The sequence below is a fragment of the Neofelis nebulosa genome, chromosome 9 (genome assembly GCF_028018385.1).
Source record: "Neofelis nebulosa isolate mNeoNeb1 chromosome 9, mNeoNeb1.pri, whole genome shotgun sequence".
NCBI lineage: Eukaryota > Metazoa > Chordata > Mammalia > Carnivora > Felidae > Neofelis > Neofelis nebulosa.
This window is the reverse complement of record NC_080790.1, coordinates 58,534,510-58,561,029: the sequence shown is the minus strand read 5'-3', so window position 1 is coordinate 58,561,029 and position 26,520 is coordinate 58,534,510. Positions and strand designations below refer to the sequence as shown.

The 26,520-nt window shown below is 38.7% G+C and overlaps 1 protein-coding gene across 7 annotated transcripts in view; it reads left to right on the top strand.

The window, feature by feature from the left end:
• Nucleotides 1-7,081: 7,081 nt before the first annotated feature.
• The window catches only part of AFTPH (aftiphilin), a 67,650-nt gene continuing 48,211 nt past the window's right edge, over nucleotides 7,082-26,520 (top strand). For 2 of the 7 annotated variants that reach the window (XR_009248581.1, XM_058683924.1), the window contains exon 1: nucleotides 7,083-7,356. The gene's annotated coding sequence lies outside the window, so the exon portion shown is untranslated. Of the gene's footprint in view, nucleotides 7,357-15,408; nucleotides 15,512-19,456; nucleotides 20,854-26,520 lie in introns of those variants that run through there. The other 5 variants (XM_058683920.1, XM_058683923.1, XM_058683919.1 and 2 more) reach the window with 5 other exon arrangements.

The following is a 26,520-nucleotide window of genomic DNA, read 5'->3' as shown; positions in this document are numbered from 1 at the left end:
AGGAATTGGCAGTTACCATGGATGTGATAAGAGCAATACTATATATACACATGAGGCACTGCAGGGACTTAGCAGAAACAAATTTGAGGGGGCAGGGAGTACAGAGAAGATGTCAGTGAAGCTTTCCAGGAGGAGTAATTCTTATGGTTTGAATTTTAAGGAACAAATAGAAGCCAAACAGTTTAAGGCAGTATCAGAGTTCTCAGTCACCAGCAACAGAAATTGATATTGGCTGATAAAGTGAAAATTTATTAAAACGTTACATAGCTCACAGAATTTTCTCTAGGACTCGAGAACCAGGCTTAGAGTCCAAACAGTCAGAAGCATCTCCCAAAATCCTGCCAGAGATCTGGTCCAGGGAGGATGCTGCTGGAACCGGTATTGTCAGTGCCACTGTCCCTGGACATTAAACAACAACCAGCCCCAACAGAGCTCAGTCTTGCTAGAACTGCTACCATCACCATCAGAAAAATTTCTCTGGTTCTTCTACTAATTACCTCCTCATTCAAAGTCTGGGGGAGGGGCCTCTGTTCAGAAAAGCCTGGGTGGCATGTGTGGCACCTAGCAGCAAAGGAAGCGGAGAAAGTCTCCTCCTGTTTTTCATTGCCCACTCCAGAACTTAGTGGCTTAAAACATCAACGGCCATTATTAGATCTGCAGATTGTGTGGAATGACTGGGATCAGCTGGATTAGTTCTTGTGCTCTAAGCGCTACCTGCTGGGTCTAAAAATCATGGGAATGCTGCTCTGCCTGGAATGTCCAAGATGGGTCACGTCCATGGCTGGCTGTTGGCTGAGAGCGCAGTCAGAGCAGGTCACTCCTACACGTAGGTTGGGCTTCCCTCAGCATGCTTCACTCAGGGAAGTTGTACATTTTACACGGGGTCTCTCTTCCCAGGAGGAGCACACCAAGCAGCAAAGTCAGAACCTTCAGATCTCTTAGTGCTCAGCCTGAAAAGTTACACAGCCCCACTTCCATGTTGTTGGTCAAATTAAGTCACAGGCTAGCACACACTGAAGACGAGAGAGAAACTCCATCTCAAAACTGCAGCATGGTAAGAATCTGCAGCTGTCTTTAATTCCCTACACTGACCCTCTCAGCCTTTATACTAGGCGGAGGGGTTTGTCTCCCACCGAGACTCACAAGTTGGTGATTTTCCCATGCATGGGAGAGGGGTTCCAATACTGAGCTCTTAAAAAAACAAAACAAAAAAGCAATTATCCACTGTAACAAGCAGGGAGAAGGACATTTCAAGCAGAAGGAAACAGTACTAGAAAGTCACAGAGGGCTTCAGCTACTACTGCCGCTTAAATAGTGCACTACTCTTGATAATATAATTCCCGCTGTTCTCTCTTGCTAACACTGCATTAGAACTCCTTGCTGAGCAGAGCCGTAATTCTACTGAATTTGTACATATTAGAGGATTTAAACTAATTACAATTGATTTGGAAGTTTCAGTCCTTGGTTTTTTTTTTCCCCTCCTTTCCACATCTTTAAAACCCTTCACAAGATCACTGTTTGTGCGATTTGCTCCAGAATCAGAAATGTGTATTTGACAATGATTGCCTAGGGAATGCAGTACTTCAGGAAAAATTAAAATCCAGACCTCCTCTTTTTGAGCGAGAGAGTGCACACATGCACGCAGGAGGGGCAGAGAGGTAGAATCCCAAGTAGGCTGGGAGCTGTCAGCACAGAGCCTGATGCAGGGCTCAAACTCAGGAACCTGAGAGATTATGACCTGAGCTGAAATCAAGAGTTGGACAGTTAATCGACTGAGCCACCCAGGCGCCCTGCCCCTGGTATTTTTTTAATAGTCTTTTGCTTCTCATTATGAAATACTCAAAATAGCAGATAAGTTAAAAAAAAAAAAAAAAACCACACACACATTCACCACCTAGTTTCAACTTAATGATTTCTAGCATTTTGTCATACTTTATGTACATGAGTTTTTTCTGAACCATTTTTTTTTTAAAAAAAAATACACATCCTTACATTTTGGGCATCTCCAGAGAGTAAGGATGTTCCCCTACATATCTGTAATTTCATCACTATATCTAAAAAAAAAAAAAAAAAAAAAAGTTCCTCCAAAACATTTAATGCCAGGACACAGATTTTCTCAAGTATCCCAAAAAGGCTTTTATGAATGGTTTATTCAAATGGTTCTATTGGAAACCACAAATTGCATTTGGTTATTTCTCTTATGTCCCTTTTAACCTAGATTATCCCTTTTGAAGAGAAGTTATTTGTAGAATAATCCACATGAGGGATTGGTGCCATTGTTTCGTGGTAGCCCTGTTTAACTCGTTCCTCCAGTATTTCCTGTGAACTGGAAGGTAGTTTTAAAGGTTTAATAAGATTCAGATTAAATATATTTGGCAGGAATACTGTGTACTTCCATCTCCATACTTCTGTGATCCGTGAATTTCACACTGCACATCAGGGGGCTCACTGTGTCCAATTGCCTTTGTCTTTCGGTTTGGGGAGGGAGGAACAAAGATAATGTACACAGTTTGGGTGAGACAAAATAGCCTAAGGATTAAAAAAGGGCCAAAGGTGTGGAGAGAAGGGATAGCCAGCCCTCTGGGGATGCTGTCTACTTCTTAGCCCTCAGCTTTGGCTGACTTAATTACCTGAGAAGAGAGAGGCTCATCATGATGGCACTAATGAAGGAAGGCAAACATCCTGCATGGAGTCTGAGAACAAGTCCTCTACCTCACGGAAGAGTAAGGTCCTAGCATAGCCCCTGTTCAAGTCTCTCTCGTCCTGTTCTGGGAGATGTCTGGCCTGATTTCCTCTTCGCAAAAGCACCACAGCAACATTTACTTCATGGGGTCTACAGAGCTGTAAGAATTTAGGGTGCAGGGGCGCCTGGGTGGCTCTGTCGAGTGTCTGACTCTTGATTTAGGTTCAGGCCCCATCAGGCTCTGAGCTGACCGCTGCAAGCCTGTTTGGGATTCTCTTTCCCTCTCCGCCCCTCCCCCATGTATGCACATACGCATGCACATATGCATGCATGTACGCTCTCTCTCAAAATAAATGAATAAAACTTAAAAATGTAGGGTCTGGGGGCGCCTGGGTGGCTCAGTTGGTTAAGCGTCTGACTTCAGCTCAGGTCACGATCTCACAGTCTGTGAGTTGGAGCCCCGCGTCGGGCTCTGGGCTGATGGTTCAGAGCCTGGAGCCTGCTTCCAATTCTGTGTCTCCCTCTCTCTCTGCCCCTCCCCCGTTCATGCTCTGTCTCTCTGTCTCAAAAATAAATGTTAAAAAAAAAAAATGTAGGGTCTGGCATACTTAATATAGACCCAGAAGCCAGGACACCTGACTTATTGTTCCTGTCAGCTCTAACATACCAGTAGAAGCCCAAAATGCCAGTAGGAAGTTCTCCAGAAAACCAGTGGGGCAGTGTGGCTCCTGGAGTGATTTTAAGTTTGGGGAAACAGTGGCAGACAACTGAGAGACCCTACAGAGGCTCTACAAGGACTGTGTGAGAATCAGGAGAGATAATATACTTAAAAATACTTCGGAAAGTTGTACAAATCTAAAATATTAGCATTAGTACAATATGTCAGGAACTCTCCAGGATGCTGTTCACAATTCATGGTTTTTTAAACAACTGGTTCTGGAAAAGATGTTTTTAACCATGAAAATGAATACAAAACATGTCAGAATTATGACCAATATCCATGTACCCTCTATTTAGAATTAATGTAAATGGATTGATCAAAACATCTAGTTGTACATCCTAAGTATAATTTCTATTTGTCATTTATCTCAAAGCTGGGAAAAGAAAAAATGTAAATGGCTTGTCACATTTGCTTCATATTTTCTTATATATAACACATTGCAACTACAGATAAGTCCACTTTAGTGTTTCCTGACCCATACTAGCCCCTAACAGAATTTTGCATATGTCATTCCAGTCCATATTTTTATACTTTAGGATATACATTTTTTATAATAAAGTATTAGTTTTAAAAACTCACATTATAAAATTCATATTTTACCCATTCTTAAACTTCACTTGTTTTTATAATCTAACCATATTGATACCTATAGCTCTAATTTAAGTGCTGAAAAGTAATACATATATGAATATATCACTATCCACTAAAAAGTATAACTTAGTCTTAAAGTGTTTAATGGATTATAAAATGAAATCCTAGGAAAACGTGTAGATGAAAAGAACCTTGGAAATCCATCTGGTACAGGGTGTCTTAAGCTGCAATTCATAGACCCTCTTCCATGAAGGAGCTCTAAGAAATCTGAAATTTGGGATGAGCATTTTCTGCAGAAAGCACCAAAGACTTGTCATATCCTCAAAGACACACGTGCTACTTAAGAGTTAAGAACCTGTGGTCTAGTTTCACTCTCTCATTTGACAGATAAGACTGAAGTCCGGAGAGATTAAGTAATTTATATAAAATCATAATGATAATAGACCCTGTTCACAGACCCAGATCTATGTTATTGCTTTTCCAGAACATCACGTTGCTGGGGTTTTGTGTTTATTTCTTACACAATTATCAGCTAAGGTCCTTTCAACCACATTGCTGGGGTTTTGTGTTTGTTCATTTCTTATATAATTATACAGTTAAGGTCCTTTCAACTTTTAGTCCATAAAGTATAATTCAATCTTTTTTAATTATCTGTTGGTAAGGAGGGTAAAGTTGATACATTTCTGTATTAGTGGTGGCATTGTGAATTGGTATAGTCTTTTGGAAAACAATATAAGATGACAAAGGGCCAAAAGGCTATTAATCATTTTTATATTGAGGGAAAAAATCCTAAAATTGGACAAAGCCACATGCACACAATGTTCATCAGTATTATTTGTAATAGTAGAAAATATCTACTAATAGGATAATGGACAATTCACTGTGTCCACTCCGTTGAATACTATGTAGATGATTAAAATTTAGTTTTTATAAAATGTGAAACGATAGAAGGAAATGCTTACAACATGATATTAAGTGGAAATGGGGGTGCAAAATTGATTTATATTATGATTACAACTTTGTAAAAAAAAAATGCACAGGAGGAAAAACTAGAAGACACATGATGGTCACTTGATGCAAAGTCTTAGGTAATTAATGGTCATAGTGTTTTTGTTTACTTTTTAAAAATTATCACTAGATTCAAATGCACTGAATTTTCTTCCAAATGCAATGCATTTTAATTGTTTCCTACAGATGCATCAACTTAAAAACATTCAGAATCAGACTGTCCTTTAGTACATTTTCACAGGCTTTGGAATACTGTCTTCAGAATCCTGTGTGAAACTACAAGTTGGTTGATTGCACCCACAAGTCAGCTGACCAAGTAGCTACTCAATTTCCATATTCAAAGTTGGACACTGATTTCTAAATTGTACTTAAGTGAACAGAACTGGCTTCTACGTTTACCTGACAAAAATCATCACTTTGTAATCATATGTTATGTATGGGTCAGGGAGATATTTTTCCGAAGCAGGGTTTTCTTTTTAACGTTTTGATGTTTAAATTCATTTCAATTTAAACATTTTATTGGTGTAGGGTCTGCTTTAGGATTTTGTCATATGCTCTTATTCCAATATTCGTTTAGTAGAGCTATCAAACTAAAACGTGTTCATCTAAAATCAATTTACAACCTCTATACACACACACACACACACACACATTTTTCTTTCTTGGTCAATAAACATTTATAGTGACCTATACTATTTTTTTCAAGCTTGCACGCAAGCTACACCAGCAGGGGGCGAAATACAATAGGAATTTGACAAGCCATATAGATTTTTCTTTAGTGACTGAGCAATAACAAAAAAATCCAGTACCACCACAAAACAATTGGTACTCCAATTTAAAGTGATGCAGTCTCCGTATTTTTTACGGCAATTGAGCTGTAAAAAGACAAATGCGGGTCTATTTTAGCGCTTCAAGTTAATTTGTCTAGAATATTGCAGAGGCGGGATAAACCGTGATGAACTGCTTTTGTCCTTATCTTCCCGATTTGTATAATTTCTCCACTCAAGGGGGTGGACACTTCTCTCTGGCTGAGGGAGTGTTTTCCATCCTGTTTCTTTGCGTAGCTGCTGAGCTTTACTGTTTTTGGACTATTTTAAATTACTCAAATTACCGGTGCAGGTTTGGCAAAAGTGAGGAGAATGGGCACTCAGCAGGGCTCATGATTTGCAGGGTAGCTTCCCCCGGGATCATCATCTCGAACGATAACAATAATCCTTGAAGCCACAGTGGTCGGTGTTCTAAGAGATATTTATGATAAGAGAGGAAAAGGTTATAAAAATGCAAACAATCAACTGCTCAACACTGATGATAGAAAAAGAATCCATTATGACCCCTGCTAGAGAAATGCATAAATTGATTTTATTTCTTTTGCTTCATTGGATATTCTCCCGCAGCAGGTATGAAAAATTACCACCGTCTCCATTTGCTAGCAAAATTCCCAATTTTTTTGTTATTGGTCTCAAAGCCAATTGATTTGTCAGTCTTCAGCGGGTGCTTTCCCTCTGTTTCCATCCTGTTAAGGTTGATTTTATATACAACAATCTCTTCTTCGTTATTAACTACCAGCTTCCTCTTGTCAGTTTAAATTAAAAAGAGGAAGGGACTTAGACTGAATGAAAAAGTCGTTTTCCGGGGCGAAAAGGGCAAGCTGATAAGGGCTCTCCGAATAGGCTTTTGGTAGAGAAGATAATGGTTCTGTATTGCAGTTTTATTTAGAGAGCAAGAGACTTAACTCGGTCCTGACTGAACGTTATAGTTAACCGGCTGAGGAGCACCTGTCCCTCGCCGGGAGCGCTGTTTCCGAGGGAGGCGGAACGCAGGAGGACGTCTTTCCCCGCAACAGCTCGATGACTCGCAAGGAAGTAAAGGAAAAGGGCAGCTTGCCCTCACCCAAAATGGCGGCCGGCGCTTAGCGTGACCGCGCCTGCGCAGGGGTAAGCGTTCTGTGACACTAATTCCCCTGGAGTGTCCTCCCCCCGCTTCCCCCTACCTCCCTGCACCCAACAGCGCCCGGCCCCGACCTAGCCACCTGCGCCCGGAAGTGACGTGTCGGCAGCAGCGGTTCCCCGCTGCATGATGGGAGAGTGTGTGGAGTGGGCGGGGGGTCTCGGCGGAGGAGGAGGTGGAGGCGGCGGCGGCGGCGGAAGAGGGCGGAGGGTAATGGGATGGGGGTCCCGCGACAGCGCTGAAACTCCGGGTGGGCGTCCATGGCGCTGCTTCGCTGACGGGGCTGTGAGCAGTCTGCCTTCCGCTCTCACTAGCTCCGTGTCGGACTAGCCGGTCCTTCCCCGGGGAGCCAGTTCCTCCCCGGGCCCCTGAGCCATGCCCATCGCGGCCGCCCCGAACGAGCCAGGTAAGCGCCACCGCTTCGCTTCTCCAGCCGTGCGGGGGGAACAGGGTGCGGGGACCTGGCCCAGCCCACCGGCCGGACCCTTGCCCGGGCCGGGAGCACCTGTCTGCCGCGGGGCCGGGAACTGCGGGTACGGGGACGTTGCCGGCTCTGCGGGCCTGCGGGCTCCGGACTTGGGCTTTGCCCTCTTCCGCGGCGGGTGCGGGGACGCCGGCGGCGGCGCCCAAAGCTCAAGGATCCCTCCCCGCCAACCCGGGCACCGGCCGGGGGAAGTGTGAGCTGTTCCCACCTCTCCGGCCGCTGCCGGGTCGCTCTGCGCCTCCGCTTCCACCTGCCCACAGCTCCGGCCGGCCGCTCCCTCTCTGGAGCTGTCGAGAAGTTTGGGGCTTTGCTGGGGCTTCCTCTTTTTCCCTCCCCCTTCCTCGTGACAGGTGTAAACACTGCCTGCTTCTCCCAGGCCCGAGGCCGGCTGCGACCGGAGTGTGGCTGCTTCCGAAGGTCTCTGAAGCAAGTGGATTTTGAATCCTCCAACTGGCAGAGGAAAGCCCCAAAGCCCATGAATCCTTTCCTGAAAGGATCTTTTTTGCTCCTTTCTTGCACTCCTCAAGAAATAATCTGCGTTTCCTCCCCAGATCGCGTTCGCAAAGTTAGACCATTATTCTTTAAACTCCTGATTTGGCAGGTGCAGTGTCTTGCTTGGGCAGAGGACAAGACTATAGGATGAACGGTAGTAGGGTCTTTTCTCCATTAGGAAGTTACTGAGAATGGCTAGATTTTTCTTACTGGTTAATGCGAGTTATAGCTTTGTTTCTCACTGAATCTTCGGTTGAGGAAAGGACTCATACTTGTAAATATTTTAGTGGGGGTATGAGAAGGGGGACAAATAAAAGCACTGGTTCCGTTTCAAAGTTCTCACTAGGAGAAAAGTAAAACTTTTGAACTTTAGTCTTTCCTCTTCACTAGCTTCCACGGAGTTATTTCTCCCACTCCAAATTGGGTTTTTGATTTCGGGGGTTTTTTTTCCTTTGGGGATAGGAGGGGAGACGTTTCATCCTTAATGTTTACATTTGTTACTCTCAGTGAACCTTTTAAACATTGAAATATATGCCAAACTAGGGGAAACATGTCAACACTGTTCCGTTGATATAATTTGCAGTTTATCTACATTTTATATGCTTTGCCAGCTTAATTGTTGACTTTTGTAGTAGTCATTTTTAACTTCACAGAAGTATGTGTTTTTGCAGAGTATTTGTGGTCTTGTAAATTTTGTGCATGAAGATGTTGCACATGGATTAAAAGATCTTGTATAAAACCTTTAGCCCAGTAAATGATACCTAGTAAATGCTCATTAGATCGAATTCCATTATATACTAATTAGATATATCTACACTTGATCAATTAATATATTTCACAACCTTTAGAAAGCTCTTGTAAGAAATTAACTAGAATTCACATAAGATGTGGAGCATTTGTTTTTCTGTTTTCTGATTTTGACCTAGAGATGATTATAAAAACCCTATATCAAATGTGTCCATAATTGGATACAGTGTCCTTAATTGCATCGATAAATTTTGCAGAATCCAGCTGTCCTTATGAAAATTTTGTCATCTAGATAAATCCTATCATAAAGTATCATTTAAATTTTTAACTTTTTTTTACTTAAAAGTTCAGAAAGCAAGTGAAATTTGAGTACCAAATGTTTTATTTTTGTGTGAAATCTAAAGTGCTTCCATTAAGAGTCTAAAGTCTTGGAATAGCATCTCATTGAGGAATTACCCCTTCTCTCCTGACCCTGTCTCCCAAAACTCATAAAAGGAGGCCATTAAGTAGGTATTTTTAAACCATCATAAATTACTTAAATGTTTATACTGTTATCTACAATTTGTAAGTTAAAAAATAAGGACTTTTTTTCCTAGTGGTTAGGCCAGCCTGAGCTTCATAAGTATTTATAGTTTTTACACAATTCGTAAAAATACCTGGCATTACATGGGTGATATATGTGTGTGTGTGTGTGTGTGTGTATATATATATATATATATATATATATATATATCAATTTGATAGTCTTTTCACAGAGTGTGTATATAATACAATCAGGTCATTTTGCAACTTTATATAAATGCTAACTCTGATATACACTATTTGCTATGAGTGAGATACTTGTCTTAGTGATTTATATAGAATATATTAACTCATTTGATCCTCCTAACAACCCTACAAACTCAGGTGGTATTATCTCCATTTTTCAGAGAAGAAACAGGCACAAATGTTAAGCAGCTTACCTAAGGTCAGACAGCTGGTAACAGAGCCAGGATATGATAGTTTTACTTATCATACTCCTGTAGTTTTAATATAGTTTTTAAAATATGTAAAAGTATACAATATATTTGGGAATCATGAGATATATAACAAAAGTATAAAAACATTCATCGGAATGATAAATACCAAATGAGAATTAAAGTTACCTCTGCAGAACTGAAGAGGGATAAAGGATCTAGGAAGGGCCTGTGGTTTTTCAACCGTAGCTTTACTGTCTTTAAAATAAATCTGAAGCAGATTTGGTAAAAGATTTAACACAGCTAGGTAGTGGGTACTTGATCATTCATTATATTTTTTTCTAAACTTTGTATGCTTGAAATCATAATAAAAGGTCAGGTTTTTCATTTTAAAAGTATCACTCTTTCAGCATTGTATATTTAAAACGAAGGTAGGGAATTAGGTTGAATGTTATTTTGTTTTGACTTCCTTTTAAAATATAAGGAAGTTCTAACTTGAAAATATTTAAGTCAAGAAATTGTTCCCCTCCTGAGTTTCTTCTGCAGTAACCTCCCTTGCCTGGGCTCTCCTCTTTTTGCTGCCAACCAGCTGCACAGCCCTGTATCACACTCCTAGTTTTATTGCTGACCTTACCCTGGGGTGGGGGCTCATAGGTCTGGATTAGACCCCTTCCCTAGGAAAAGGAAAAAGTCAGAAACTATACACTGGGGAGGAAGCAGTGTTGGGGAGCCATTGCTCATTAGTTCGGGAGAAATGAAAAAAGGAACATAGGTTTATACTCTTTCTTCTTCAACCACCACCATCCTTATTTCAAATAATACTTCAATAAACCTTGCAGAGATAAATTGCTAATAAATAAGTTCAGCTGTATGCTCAAAACTTATAAGCACTGTTTTGGTGAATAGTTCCCAGGGGAAAATAAACTGGTAAACTAGAATACAGTGTAGGTTCCATTTATGTAAATACTTAAAATATGCCATAAACCATTTCAACTAAATACCTAACACCATGATATTCTCTTCATTTCATTCTTATGGCAACATGTGAAGCATTGTTCTAGGTGCTAAGGATACTAAAATCAACAACTAAGGAAAACAACCCTCATTGAACTTCATTTGTGTGTGTGTGTGTGTGTGTGTGTGTGTGTGTGTATACACGTTTGTGTAGATGTAGGGGGATAAAAAAAATGGCAGATAAGTATCCTAGAGAAAAACGTCCGTTTGGAGGGATACGGGAGTTCAGACTTTTTGACTTAGAGCTAGGAGGGAGAGGTTGTTGGAGCTTGCTGTTTTATATAGGATAGGGTCAGAGAAAGCTTAAGACCTGAAGGAAGTGAGGAGAATAAGGGGAAGAGTGGTAGAAGCAGAAGTATGCCTGGAATATTCAAAGAATTGCAAGGGGAATAGTAGTATATGTGATCAGAGAGTTAGAGGGTGAGAGAGCAGTGTTGCAGGGCTTTGTAGAAATTCTAATGACTTTGGCTTTTTACTGTGTGAGATGGGAAGCCACTGCAGGGCTTATGAGTAGAGATGTGACATAATCTATGCTTTAAAAGGATCTGGCTGGGGTTGGGGGGGAGGATCTGGCTGGCTGCTGTACAGAAAATAGACTATAGGAGTTCAGGAGTGGAAGCAGGAAGATTCCATTAGGAGTGGTTACAGTGATACAGTCAGTCTCTGGAATTGGAACCTATAGTAATTTCACCATTGCTAAATTCAAAAATACTTCTAGAGATACTCCCTTCTGAAAATTCAAGGCCCTCCACAGCCTACTTTTCCAGCATACTGCCTACTTCCTTCATATATCCTACATTCTAACCAAACTCTATTATGTGACTTCCTGTTCTTTGATACTTGCCCCATACTTTATTTTTAGTGCCCACTGTTACTTGGATCGGATCAGTTAAAACCCTTTCATTTCAAATTCTGTCTCCATGAAGCTTTTTCTTGTTTTCACCATTCTTTCTTCCTCTTCCCAATCAGGTAAGATCTTTTCTTAGATTCCTTATAACTACATTTTACTTTGCTGTTTATATTCTGGCTTGCATTTTGTTTCTTATGTTCCCCCTAATTAACTGTAATTTTCTTTAAGATTGTGACTCCTTTTACTCACTTCTACCCCTTATAGAATCTAGCACAGTTTTGTATGTCGTAAATGCTCAGTAAGTAGTGGGTATGTATCTATTTAATTTTTTAAAGTAGTCTTTTGTTACAGGGGCATTGTAGAAAATTGGCAAGCCAAAAAAAAAAAAAAAAACCACTCCTACTACTCAGAAATCCCCACTGTTAACAATTTACTGCATATCTTTCCACCTATTTTTTACATATATAAACATGCACTTTATACCAAAACAAAGTCTTATTGCACAGACTACTTTGTAGTTTGTTTTGCATTCATTAAACTTCCCTTACCATTTCAGAAAATTTTCATCTAAGCCACTATACGAGGCTATATTCAAATTCTTCTCCAGGTGGCTCAATGTCCCTTTACAGCTGATTTGCCCAAATCAGCATCCACTCCATATTATATTTTTCTGGTTATTAAAGTTATGAAAGGAAAATGTTTATTATAGAATATTGTAGAATATTTGGAAACTGTAGAAAAGTGTAAAGAAAACTGGTATGCCCCTCGATGGCAGGGACCCATCTGTTATTAATGCCTGGCACAGAGCAGCACTCAGTAAACATGTTAAAAGGAATAATATGTATTAAAATATTAGTCATCACACGACAAAGAGATAACTAAACATTTTGGATTACATTCAGTTCCCCCCCCCCCCCCGTGAGTTCGAGTGTCCTACACACATGTATGTATGAATCCTATTGTATCTTGGTGAACAGGTTTGTAATCTTGGACTTTGTTTTGGGTTATTTCCATAGGATTGAGTCCTAGAAGTGTAGTTACTAAATCAAAGGGAAACCAATGGCTTTTCAAGAGGTTGTAATAAAATCAGTCCTTCAAGCAGTGGCTGAGAGTACCTGTCTTCCTTTAATCTCCTCAAATGATCAGTAAATATGCAGTTTTTAAAGTGTTTACCTAGATTTTTATTTTGGATTTAGGCTTTTCAGCAGTATGGAATATTTGCATAATTTAAACATTTTTTGAAGGGTTTAAATGGGAGATGTGTCCTTGTTTGATATGAGATTAAAATTGCTTGATAATGTGCTCTTCTTAAAATAACTGATTCTCTTAGCTATTTAAGTGAAAGAAATACAATATTCTGGAACTATGTTCAGTATAGTAACCACTGGCCACATGTGGCACTTTTAATAAAACTAGTCCAAAGTAGATGTACTCTAAGTGTAAAAAAAAAAAAAACAAAAACAAAAACAAAAAAAACCCGGATCTCAAAACTAATGTTAAGATACATAGTTTAGACTGATTACATGTTAAAATAATATTTTGGGCACTTTGGGTTAAGCAAAATATATTATAATTAATTTCATATGCTTTAATAAGCTACTGGAAAAATAATTATGTGGCTCATACTATATTTTAGTTGGACAGTGCTGCTCAGGAGCATGACACTGACTTATTTTTATCTATGGAAAAGAACTATAAGATTAACTTCACTATTCTGGAAAGCAGCAAATGGGTTTTTAAAAATCATACTTTTCAGGTTGTCAGTGTTTTTCATGGGGTACAGTTTGCACAGTCATCTTTAAAATTGTAAGTGTTTTATTACAAACTATACTGCAGTTCTTATGCTCTGAAAGAAATACATGTAGGAGGACTTGGGGAAAGGTGTTAGATGAGGGATCAATGCCTCAGGTAAATTTTCTAAGAATTGAAGGATGTGTGGGAATGTTTTAGGCAATGGTACCACAGGTGCAAAGGCCCTGTGGCATAAAAGAATGTTATCTGCCTTTCGAAAACTGAAAGAAGGCCTGGTGTGGAGCATTAGAAACGATAGGGGAAGGAAGGAGAAGGTGGTGACTGGAAAGATGGGAATGGCTTATATAGACTTTATTAAAGATTTTTTTTTTTTTTAATCTTTATCACAGGGTGCTTGGGTGGCTCAGAAGGTTAAACAACTAACTCTTGATTTTGCCCAGGTCAAGATACAGTTTATGAGTTTGAGCCTTGTTTCAGACTCCATGCTGGGGGTGCAGAGCCTGCTTGGGATTCTCTCCGCCCCCCCCCCCCCCTACTCAGGCTCTCATGTGCATGCTTGTGCTCTTTCCCAAAATAAATATACTTTAAGTTTATTTATTTATTTGAGAGACCTAAGCAGTCTCCAAGCTGCCAGCGCAGCCCAATGTGGGGCTTGAACCCATGAAACTGTGAGATCATAACCTGAGCTGAAACCAAGAGTCTGATACTTAACCTACTGAGCCACCCAGGCACTCCAAAATAAATAATATATACTTTTAAAAAATCTTTATCACAAGTAGGAGATCCATGTGATCAGATTGACTTCTAAAGAGATTTCTTGGGTTGGGCATGATTGAATACCAGTCAGGGAGAGACCATTTAAATGGTGATGGCAGCTTTTAGACCAGAACCTGAAGGGTGTCTGGGGAGCTGAAAGGAGGTACAGATAGATATTCTAGAATTGAGGGATTTATGAGATAAAAGTCCTTCTTTAGAAGGTAGAGGAGGGTGAGGAGCTTTGTCAAGGGTGGCTCTTACGTTTCCTACTTAGGGGATGGCCCCTCCACCCACTTAGTTACTAAGTTACAGAGCCCTGGCAGAGGACCAGGTTTGAGAAAAGAAAAGCTTGAGTTCTCTTGTTAAGCTTAGTTTGAGTTGAGGAATTCAAGAGGAGAGAACTTGTAGAGAGTTGGCCTGGCTGGTCTGGAGCTCAAGTTTGAGGGCTGGGCTGTAGGAATAAAGTAGGAGTCCTAGGATATGGAAATTAAAGCCTTAGGTGGATGAGATTGCTTGAGGAGGAGTTGAATAAGAAAAGAGCCTAGATGAAACCTGAAAGGACTTATACTACTAATTTGAATGTTTCATACTTACGAGAAAATTTCAGTTTGTTTTGAGGCCTACTTGTAAAAGTGAAAGTAAGGAGTAAATTGGATTAAGTAAGTTAAATATTTGTTTGACATGTGTGTAATCGAGCACATAATCTAACAATGCTTATTTGATTACTTTGAAACATACCTTTTCCTGTAGCAGAAAACAAATTGGGCTTCCCTGACTATTGAACAGCCTGAAAACAATTATGAATAAATACTGGTATTTTTGTTACCTTAAAAGATCTAAGGAAAAAGTATGTACTTCATAAATACTGAAAAGGCATTTGGAAACTCCTTTTTAAAAAATTTTTTAACAAAGCAACTTAAGAATTGGATAATTCTGTAATACGACAAAATGTATGTAACCTCAAACCAAAGATCAGTATCTTAAATTTAGGGGGAATACTAATGCCTGCTATCACCACTACTATTGGATTTGGTATTAGAGGTATTAAGCAAGCACAGACAATAAGGAAAAACAGAGACCTAAGACTTGGAAAGGAAATGGTCGGTCAGATGCTCCAGTTTGCCTATGATATGATGATTTACAAGTAGCAAGAGCTTCCAATTTCCTAAATAGAAAATAGGATAGAAGTGGAGACCCCATTTTACATGAGAAGTAAATACCTGACAAGTTTAACAACATGTGAAAATCCTATGTTGCTAACATTGAATTTTTATGTTAAATTTAACAATTGCATGTTTAGGTAATAGAGGACATCATTCCCAATTCACATCTTATTCTTTCAATACTAACTTTAAGTGATACTTTTTTTTTTTTTTTTTTTTTTTTTTTTTAATGTTTGTTTTTGAGAGAACACGAGTGGGAGGGGGACAGAGGATCTGAAGCAGGCTCTGCGCTGACAGGCTGACAGCACAGTGAGCCCATTGTGGGACTCAAACTCCTGAACCTTGAGGTAGGTTATGACCTGAGCTGAAGTCAGTCGCTCATAGGACTGAGCCACCCAGGTGCCCCTAAATGATACTTTTCAAAGCAAGACTTCTAGGAATAAGATCTTTAATATTTGCATATATCTTAATGAGATCAGTTGTTTAAAGAGGCAAAATGAAGAATTGTTTGGATGCAGAAATGTTGACCTCAAGAATTTGTAGGTAAAACAAACACTTCTGCTACAGTGACACTCAGAATCTGAAGCGTTCGTTTCTTAAGGCCTTTGTTTTTAGTAGCCATTTATAGAGTAATAAACCTACATTAAGTTAACTTTTTATGCCAAATATTTTTAATGGCATATTTATTTCTTAAAAATCATACCAAGAGTTTCAAGTATCAAATTCAAATCTTCTCTTATCAGGAGCCCAAATGAATGAATATTCAATACTTTTTACCTGTGGTTATCATTTCTTCTTTCATATTTCAGACTCCTTCCTCTATATCCTAATGAGCCAGCAGGTGCTAGGTTTCTGTCTCCTTAGGGTTCAGAAGTTTACTTGAAACAAGTGGCAAGTGTTACACCTAAATAAAAGGTACAGATTTTAATCAGATTGCCAGTGACCTTGGTTTCTGGAAGTAGAGAAAAGGTTATTGTTGCTGTTTACATATTAATTTCTTAACATTCAACTGAAACTGATTATTCAGACAGGATTTTATTTTTTCCAAGAATTCTGTAACATTTATGTTATATGTTAATATCTGTTTCAAGGATTATTGCAGTAACTTAAATTTGATCCTTTAAGGAAATTTTCCAAGTGCCACTTTTAAGTATTGAAAATTTTATGTTGAGAATTGTTTCTCTTTTTTAAATCTTGAGGGTGACATTTCTTTGTGATACTCTCAGGTAAATGTGTATGGCAGAACTTTAAGAAATGTTTGTACACTCAAACCATTACTTGTAAGTTAGGGAAGGCTTTTTATAAGAAAAAGTACAAATTTCATTGCTTTACCTGTATCAGTTCAGTGAAGTTTGCAGACGTTTATATCACCCCAAAAGTTATAAAGTCTGGCAACATTCTTATCCTTTGGTAATTTAATTCACTGGTTCTCAACCTTTGCTAACAACCAGCAGCATTTTTGAAACTTTTAAAAATACAGGTCTTTAGATCCACCTGTTCTATTAAAAAAAGGAAAACTTAACACAAAGCTGAGATTGAGAAACATTGGTTAATAGGCTGCTAGAGGAGAAAAACATGGGGAAAAATTTTTGATTTACTTTGAATGTAATAAAAGAGATAGATATAAAGAGGGATTAATTGATTCAGAAAGGCAGCCTAACCTAATGAAAACACTAGCTTTAATGTTAGAGTCCTACTTTCCGTACTTTGAAACCTTGAGCAGATTATTTGACCTCTCTGAGCCTGTTTTCTCCTGTGTAAAATGGATGGTTGAGGTTAAATTAGTGTATGAATAGCACCTCTCATAGTACTTATGACATCATAACTTGATAAGTATTGATGATCTCGCTTCACAGGAAACTTCATGCCTGAATGGGTTTTGAAGATGTAGTAAATGAGTTCTCTAAGCAAGTAAGAATAGGAAATTAGAAGAAATGACTTGTGACATAGTGCCAGTGGAGGAACCAGGGGGGTAGTTTTGTCTAGATGGAGTAAAGAGATAGTATCTTAGCCATGGATAAGATAGGAATATCAAGTGGACTGTAGTAATCTTGGCCAAAAATAATGAGACCCTGAAATGAGACCCTATAGGTCACGGGATGTTAAATATATCGAAGATTTAATTTGTGGGAGGGGGAATGGCAAAGTAGGGGGCAGTCAGGGCTATCACTCAGATTTCAAGACTTAGAATTCAGAACGTTGTATAGGAACAAGTAGTTTCTGTTCTTTAAGTACAGGTTGATTTCAGTTTGGAATTGGAGAATATGAGATATCTTTGGGACAGTCAAAGATATTCAGAAAGGCATTTGGGTACATAGATCCAGAGGTTGTGCAGCCTATAGATAGGGGTTTCAGCATTATGAACATATATTAAAAAAAAAAAAAAAAAAAAAAAAAAATTGGATGAGATCTCTCTCTGGGATAAGGAAATATGGGAAACACTGAAATTTAAGAGGCAAGCAGAAGGCAAATCTGTTGGAGGAGAAAGGATATCATAGGCAAGAGGGAAATCCAGAAAAAATGCCTTTCAGAAACTTTTTTCACTTAAAAATGTGTTTTAGACACCTTTTCCTATTAGTAATGTAGCCTTTTTTTTTATGGCTATACTTTTTATTTACCCTATTCCTCATTGATAAATATTTAAGTTATTTTCAGTTGCTTCTTAAAACAATGCAGGAATTATACAATTCCACATTTGTATGGAATGATCTTTGTGTACTTACATGAATGCTTCTGTAGGATACATTCTCGTGGATGAAATTTAGTCCAAAAAATGTGCATTAAAATTTGTGGTGTATTGTAGAGTTGCCTGGAGTATAAACCAACATGTACTCTGACCAATAGTATCTTTAATTTTATCCTTAAAGTGGCTTGCTTCCTAGATTGAGGGTATTATGAATTTGAAAAATAGTATTTTTTTATTTAATGCAAAATTCTGTGAATAGGAAAGGAACACTTTCATTTTATCAAATTATGTGGTTCATTCAAATAATGTAAAATGGGTTCTTTCTATCAAACTCATCAGAGGAGAATTGATGTCTTAAATATGCAGAATAGAAATACTGCAGAAGTTTTAAGTCACCTTAAATTATATTGCTTACATGTTCCAACGATAAAAAAAATTTCAGATTTCAAATTTTTTTTTGTTACTTGACATCGTTCATAACGTCTGTATGGAAGGACTTAGCTTTTCCTAACCCCAGTGGTACTAATAGTATTTAGGGGAAATTGTTGGTTTTGGTCATTCTCTCTAAACTCTTCAGTGTCCGTTTTGGGTGTTTTTGGGTTTTTTTTTGTTTTTACTTAGTTATGACCTATTTCTGGTTTATAAATTTAGGTTTGTAAAATCAAGTTAGGGAATCATGACCAGCTTTTACGATAAAATGGAATAGAACTAAAAATATCAAGAGTACCCAGAGAGTAAGGGGAAGGTACTGTTTGGTGAAGTTTGTTTTTGGTTTTGGTTTTTTTTTTTTCCCTTAATGTGTATGTGTTGGGTCATCATGCAAAATGTATTGCTTTTGTGGGTTATGTGAGGGAAAGTTTAAAATTCTGCTTTATAGGACAGGCTTATTCTCAAATCATTTCTAACCAAAATAATGTTGTTTTTTTTTTAATTTTTACCCTTTAGCCTTTCTACCTTTAATGAGAAAGTAAAACTTTAAACCAAGAAACAACACCATTAAAAGGTCAACTACCTAGAATTTGTTTGCTATGGGAATTCCTCCCATAGTTTCCATGAAGGTTATCAGTACAGGTAGACCTACTTGTGGCATTACCTGTGTATGTTACACACATGTATACTCTTGAGCACTGTTTTGGAACGTGTTTATATTTGGTTTTTCACATATGTACCTTCTGTTTTATAATAATTCCCCCCAAGAATGTCATTGTTATCTGTGGATGATATGACTATTTTTAAGCCTGGTTCATTGTCTGGTTTCCTTCTGTTGCCTCACACATTTCTAGGTTATCTTCTCAATTGATAGGTGGTCAGAGGAAAATTTAAAGGAACAAATAGCGCTTAGCAAAGACAATTTGTAAGGTAAATGTGCTGTTACATAGGTCATATTTTAAGGCCAAATTTGTGAGTTATAGATTATCTAGGATGCTGTCTGCATCCTTTCTCATTAGCTCAAATAATTGAATTCTAACTGCATTTGGTTGCAGCTTTAGACTTTTTACTAGATGCTTTTTCTAAAAGGTGAGTTCTCATGGTAGACGTTTATAACATAGTAACACTGTCAGGAAGGGCAGCTGCCAAAAGCCTGCCGAGATTTACATATTTTAGTTACAGACTAGGGGTCTTTCGTTTTGGAAATCCACAAAGTAGGTTTCATGGGGCTCTTTTGTTTTCAGAATACCATGGGATCTTGGTTTAATTCATCAGTCTTGACCGGAATTTAAATCTAAAGCTTTATAGCAAGAAATTTCTTTCAAAACATGTCAGCTATTCATGTCAGCTGATTGCAAATCTGCGGGAAATTTTACATGAAGTACTAAAGAAAGTTGCTAGGAGTGGAGAACAAGAGCAGGGGAAGTTAGTTGGGCCATCCAGAGTCACGTCACACTCTGGAGATCCTGGCTGATGCCTCCACTTACGGTGAGAAACTCTTCAAAGCAGATAGCGATACTAGCTGGTCTGTTAAAAACCGTGAACAAATTTTTGTACTTGAGCTGTTTTGTTTCGCTTAGCTTGTATAAGTGCTCCCCCTTTCAACTTTTTTTCAGACAGGTTCACAGAGGATTGGATTTGTTTTCTTTTGCATGTGCTACATTTCAGGCCCGCCTTTCTCAGATCACGCTTACTTACCTTGACTGAACTTAGATGTTTCCTAACTGACTTGGTGGAACATCACAGCTAGGGTTATAGAAATCTAGTGGGAGGTGGAAGGGCAAACAGTTCGAGAGTGGTCAGGGGAATACATGCCCCAGCAAGAACAATAACCATGTATTCAGTTCCTCCCATGCGGCAGGCCCTGAGGATGCAGTGGTCAACAACGGAGGCCTGTGCCTGCACAACATTTCCAGTCTTTTGAGCTCAAGTAAAGTACCTCTTGCAAGAGCAGTTTCAGTGGAGTGGTAGGATGGAAGCCGGATTGTGCTGGCTTGAGGAGTGAGTGGGAGGTTAGGAAGTAGAGATAGCAAATAGATATGGCCCTTTGAAGAAGTTTGGTGAGGAGGAGGAAAGCTAGGAGGATACAGAAGGGAAGAGTTTTGTTTTGCTCCGATTTGAGGGTTGGAAGACTCTTGAACACTTACAGGCTGATGAGAAAGCATCAGTAGTAGTGGAGAAATTCAAAGGGTCCCCTGAGCGAGCAATTCAGAAAGAGAACAGAAGGTCCAGGGGTTATCTGTAGACACTATTGTAAGTGTAAGCAAGGTTTTAGTGAAAGGAAATGAAACTGAAGTAGTTCCTGCTTTTAGATTCTGTTTTCATTGTAAAGTTTCTGAGATATTAGGGTGGAAAATTAGAGTGGCTCATTTATTCTGCAACTGTGTAATAAGAGCAAAGAGTACTAGGGAAAAAACTGTTTCCAAGGGCTAATGCATCTATCCTCATTGCTGCTTCTGTTTTGTTGTCTTTGTTACCAACAGTTATCAGTATCATTTATTCTGTTTCAAGTTGAAGTACCTTTTTGGGAATAACAGTAATCTCTCAAATATGGCCAGTTGATATGAGTTAAAGGTAAAACAATTTCAAATGTTTTTATCTTGTTTAATTTTTACTATACAGCTATATAAACACAAGTGCCTTATGGGTTTACATAGAAATTTAAAACACAGTGAAGGGAAAGCTCTTAGGAACTTTTGAAAACTACCTTCTGTAAAATAACTCTTACTGCTATTTAGCAACATTCATTGAAGAATGAATGCATCGCTGCTCATGTTGTCATTTACATCGTGTATATTTGTACTCTTGTGAATCATCCTTACTGACGTCAAAATCAGGAAGACAGAAAATTTGGTTATCACTTTTGGCAGTCTGGCCTTTTGAGGGTGATCAACCTACTTATAAAGATATTTTGCTGCTTGTTTCATTCTTTACCACATTTTTACCACTTAATTTGTGTACATTAAGATTAAAAGAAGACATTCACCTCTTGGTGTTTTCGTTGGTAGTTTGTAAGCATCTTATTTTCTCCTTCCAAATTATTGTAGAAGTTTCAGAAACCTTTTTCTGAACAACTCAGAAAACTTTAAGGGATGATTCCTGTAATTCTAATATTTGCTGTCAGTTGTTTCTGCAGTAAGACATTTTTCAAGTATTTTATTAGCTTGTGACTGATTCACCACTTACAAGTTACACTACTGTGAGGGATTATTTAACTTCTAAGCTTTTATTTATTCATCTGTAAAATGAAGATAGTAATTCCTACCTCATTGCATAGTATAAGGACTAAATGAGATAATTCATGAATACTTTTCACATAGTATCAACATAGTGTTGAATAAATATTAACTTGACATTGGTGTAAGCAGAAGATGAAAGCACATGGAATATACTATTCAACAAGTGTTTTAAATAATACTGCGTGTTGTGTAGTTGATAACATTGACCTATTGATACAGTTGATGTCTCTGATGTCTTGGGTTTTTTGGTTTTTTTTTAATTTGAGAGAGAACACCTGGGAGGGGCAGAGAGGGAGGGGGAGAGACAATCCTAAGTAGCCTCTGCACTATCAGCGTGGAGCCTGATGTGGGACTCTCACCCACAAACCGTGGGATCATGACTTGAGCCAAAATCAAGAATTGGATGCCCAACCGACTGAGCCACCCAGGTGCCCCTTGGGTGTTTGTTTTTAAATCAGCAAGTTTTAAGGAATTATAAGATCTTAACAATGTTCAGCTTTGGAATTATGGAAGTTTGATTAAATAGCCTTGAAGTTTGCAGCCTGTGTTAAAAAGGGAGTCCTAGAAACATAAAACTTTTCTCAGTTTTTTTTTTTACTAAAAAGCATCTATTTTTAGGGACTGTCCTTGTTTTGTTAACTGCCATTGAGCAATATAATATGCTGAGGACAAGCCACTCAAAAAGAAAATGAAAATTATCAATTTTGTAGATCTTAAATTTTAGAAGCTTGGAAACTTTTGTGACATCATACATGGTCCAGTCATCTCTAGATGTATCAAAAACCAGAAAGTTAACTAAAATCCCTATCTTCATATGGCTCAGAGGAAGGGCTCTTTCTTTGGTTTCTTTATGATACTATGACTCTTAAGCAGAAATGTAGGCTGGACAGATTCATTGACACTACATTTTGATAGTATCTTAAAACTCCAGCAAGGATATTACAGTGAAGATTTGAATAATTTGAACTACTGCAATAGCAGGCAACATTTGTAATGCAAATCAATGTTGTTGCTTATATAATCATTTTTCTAAAGAAAATACACCGTTTTTTCCCCATCACTCACCCAAATGATTTAACAAGTGACTCATTAAAAATCTGACATTATGGTAAAAAGGTAGCAGTTTTTTGTGTGTGTGATCCATTAACTAAACCTTGCTAGTGTAGTTTGTACTATGTAAAGTCCGTAGCACAACTTCAGATACAGTGTTTGTCTTTTCTTACCACCATCCTTCCAGCTTGTGTTCTCCTTCACCCTCACCCCTGTTCCAGTCCCTATAACAATAAGTTTGGAGTGAAAGGTCCTCAGTAAAGCTGAGGATTGTATAATCTAGATGCGCTTATCTGGCCTTGAAAGTTGATATACGCATTGATGCAGTTTGGTGCCCTATAAAACGTGGGAGTCTCTCTCTCCGGTGAGTTTTTAGCTTGTCTGGAAAGTTATCTCAGTGTTTGAATCTGGGAAATTCCTGAAAGACCTCTTAGACCTCACCACTACCACCCAATGTGAGCCCAAGGACCCGCAGGATGGTGTTAATACATTGGGTGGATGATGGAGGATAGAGGAGTGGTCAAGGATTAACTCTTTCTTAGAGGAACACGTAGAATCCTTTCCATTCCAACTAGGCACCTTCTTAGAAGCCTTTATTCTTGTGGTCTTTCTCTAAATGGATAGTATCTACAGCTAGTTTATTTCAAATTAACTGGGTTGTATTGTGCTGTTGCTCATCAAAACATCTTTTTTCCCCCCAAGTTTTTACTTAAATACTAGTTAGCTAATACGTATGATTGGTTTCAGGTGTCGAATTTAGTGATTCATCACTTACGCATAACACCAAGTGCTCATCACAACAAGCACCTTCCCTAATACCCATCACCCGGGGTACCTGGGTGGTTTAGTCAGTTAAGCATCAGACTCTTGATTTGGGCTCAGGTCATGATCTCACGGTTCATGAGTTCAAGCCCCACTTTGGGCTCTGTGCTGACAGTGCAGAGCCTGCTTGGGATTTTCTCTCTCCCTCTGTCCCTCCCTCATGCACTCTTTCTCTCGCTCAATAAACTTAAAAAAATACTCCTCACCCATTTAGCCCATCCCCCCCACCTCCTTCCATCAGCCTTCAGTTTGTTCTCTGTAGTTAAGAGTCTCTATGGTTTGCTTCCCTCTTTTTTCCCCCCTCCTTTCCCCTGTGTTTATCTGGTTTTTAAATTCCGCATATGAGTGAAATCATATGGTATTTGACTTTCTCTGACTTATAAAACCTCCATCTTTTAATCGAGTCTGTTGAGTTGGTTGGGTCCCTTTAGAGTCTATGTTCTCAGTCCTTCAACCTTGGATATTGTTTTATATTTTCCAGGGATGGGTTATAGAAATTGGCAATAAAGTCAGTGTCATGGATCTTTAGTGTGGATAGTAAATTTTTCTTCCATGATTTACTCTCTCAGTGACCTGAACTATATGCAGAGTCATGTGAATGTTTGTGCCGACTAAGCAAACATTGACTTAGATTTTTGTTAAGGGTAGATTATGATTTGAACCACAGACTCAGTGAAGTTAAAATGTGATGATAGTTGATAACTGGCTGAGGCACAGCATGTGCCACATACTGAAGGTCTGTTATCTGTAATCCTCAAAACAGCATTGAAAGGGAGGAGCTGCTAGCCCCTTTTTCTGGATAGGAAACTGAAGCTCAGGGCAAACTCACATAATTCGTAAGTGAGGAAGCTGGAATCTGAACCTAGGATCTCATTCCAAGTCCAAGATATTTCTCCTGTACCATACTACCTCTTGAGACATACATATATTACCTTAAATCCCAGAGACAGGCAAAGTATAAGTAAGCAAAACTTTTTTTTTAATGGAATGATATGTTTATTATGGTCACATACATTCACTTGTAACGGAGTCCCTTAATTGAAGTATGTTGATTTTCTGAGAAGCATTTTTTTTGTTTTTGATGCATATAGAGAGAGCAGAGTACACAAGTCTTAAGTGTACAACGGGATGAACTTTTACAAATACATATACGTGTGTAGTATTTTGATCAAGAGATAATAGCAATTTTAGCATTCACCAGGCTCTTTTATGTTCTCTTCCAGTCAATACTATACCTGCTGTAGTAACTCCTATTCTGAATTATCACCGTACATTAGTTTTGCCTGTTTTGAACTGCCCAGAAGTTGAATCACATAATATATATTTTGTGTGTGTGTATCTGGTTTCTTTCACATGTCTGTGATAGTCATCCATGTTGCATGTAGTAAGTAATTCATTTCATTGCCATGTACCCCACTGTATGTATATACCATGGTTTGTTTTAAGCATCTGTTATTTGGGTTATTTTCAGTTAAGAATAAAGTTGTCCTGAGCAGTCTTGTACATGCATGTATGTACTCACCTTTGTGGAGTATATACCAGGTATGGTTTTAGTAAATACTGCCAAACAGTTCTCCAAATGGGTATACCAACTTACATTCCAGCCATTGAAGTATGAGAATACCACTTGTTTCATGCTGTTGCCATCGGTAGCTGTGGTTAATGTTATTTTGTTTTAATTTTAGTTGTTCTAGTGGGTGTATAATAGTGTTGATACCATGGTTTTAATGTGCATTTCTCTGATGACTTTTCACATGCTTATTGGCCATTTGGATATCCTCTTTTGTGATTTACCTGTTCATATATTTTGGCCATTTTTCTGTTGGGTTGTCTCCCATTGATTTGTAGGAATTCCTTATATATTTTGGATATGAGTTCTTTGACAGTTACATGTAACCACAAATATCTTCTGGGCAATGGCTTGCCTTTCCACTCTCTTAATGCTGTTCTTTAGGTGGACATAGGTTTTAAACCTTCATGAAGTCCAATGTATCATTTTCTCTTTTATGATTACTGCTTTCTATGTCTTGTTTAAAACACCTTGCCTTCCCTCAGGTCATGAAAATAATCTCTTAAGTTACCTTCTTAGAAGGTTGATTGTTTTTTACCTTTCACATTTAGGTATACAATCTGTCTGGAGCTGATTTTTGTGTGAGATATTAGGTAGAATCAACGATTGATTCCCCTTGTGTGGATATTCACTTGATCTAAGCACCACTTGTAAAACAAGGCTGTCCTTTCCCCACCCCACTGCAGTGCTGTCTTTATTATTACATGATGATGTAGCTTTAAACTGAGTCTTGGTATCTGGTGGTTGAAGTCTTCCAACTTTGTTCCTCTTGGGAAACTTTTTTTAATTGCCTGATAATCTTAGGGGCGCCTGGGTGGCTCAGTCGGTTAAGCGGCCGACTTCGGCTCAGGTCATGATCTTGCGGTCTGTGAGTTCAAGCCCCATGTCGGGCTCTGTGCTGACCGCTCAGAGCCTGGAGCCTGTTTCAGATTCTGTGTCTCCCTCTCTCTGACCCTCCCCCGTTCGTGCTCTGTCTTTCTCTGTCTTAAAAATAAATAAATGTTAAAAAAAAAAAAAAATTTTTAATCTTAGGTGATAGTTAGCCCTATTCATCCTTTGATTCCTCTGCCTTCCCAGGCCCACCTTTCCACTTGACCCCACAGCTTTCCACTTAGAGACTCCCCATCTCTTCTTTTCCATGACCATTTCAGATATGAGGCTAGAACTCCTTGAGCAGGTGCAGCTTCTTTTCTTGTGAGAGATTAATATTGAATCACTCTCACCTATTGTACGCCTTGCTACCCTGGCTGCTCATCTGGCTCAGGACTCAGTATTCCACTGCTGATTGCTACTAAACTTCTGGATTGTTCCCCTGACTCCTCTCATTGGACCTTTTATATTAGAATTCCCAAAGCTAAGATCCTTTGATTTTCGTGGTGTGTAGCCCTGAAGGTCTTTTTTTGGCTCGCATTTATGTTTACTATTTTTCACTTATGTTGTCTCCTAGTCTCTGTATAAGGATGTGATTTCCCATAGATCTCTACAAAGTGCAGGAGGTCTGCCCGAATTCTCTGCCTCATGCTCTAACTTTAGGATCCCCCATTTACCCAGACGTGAAAG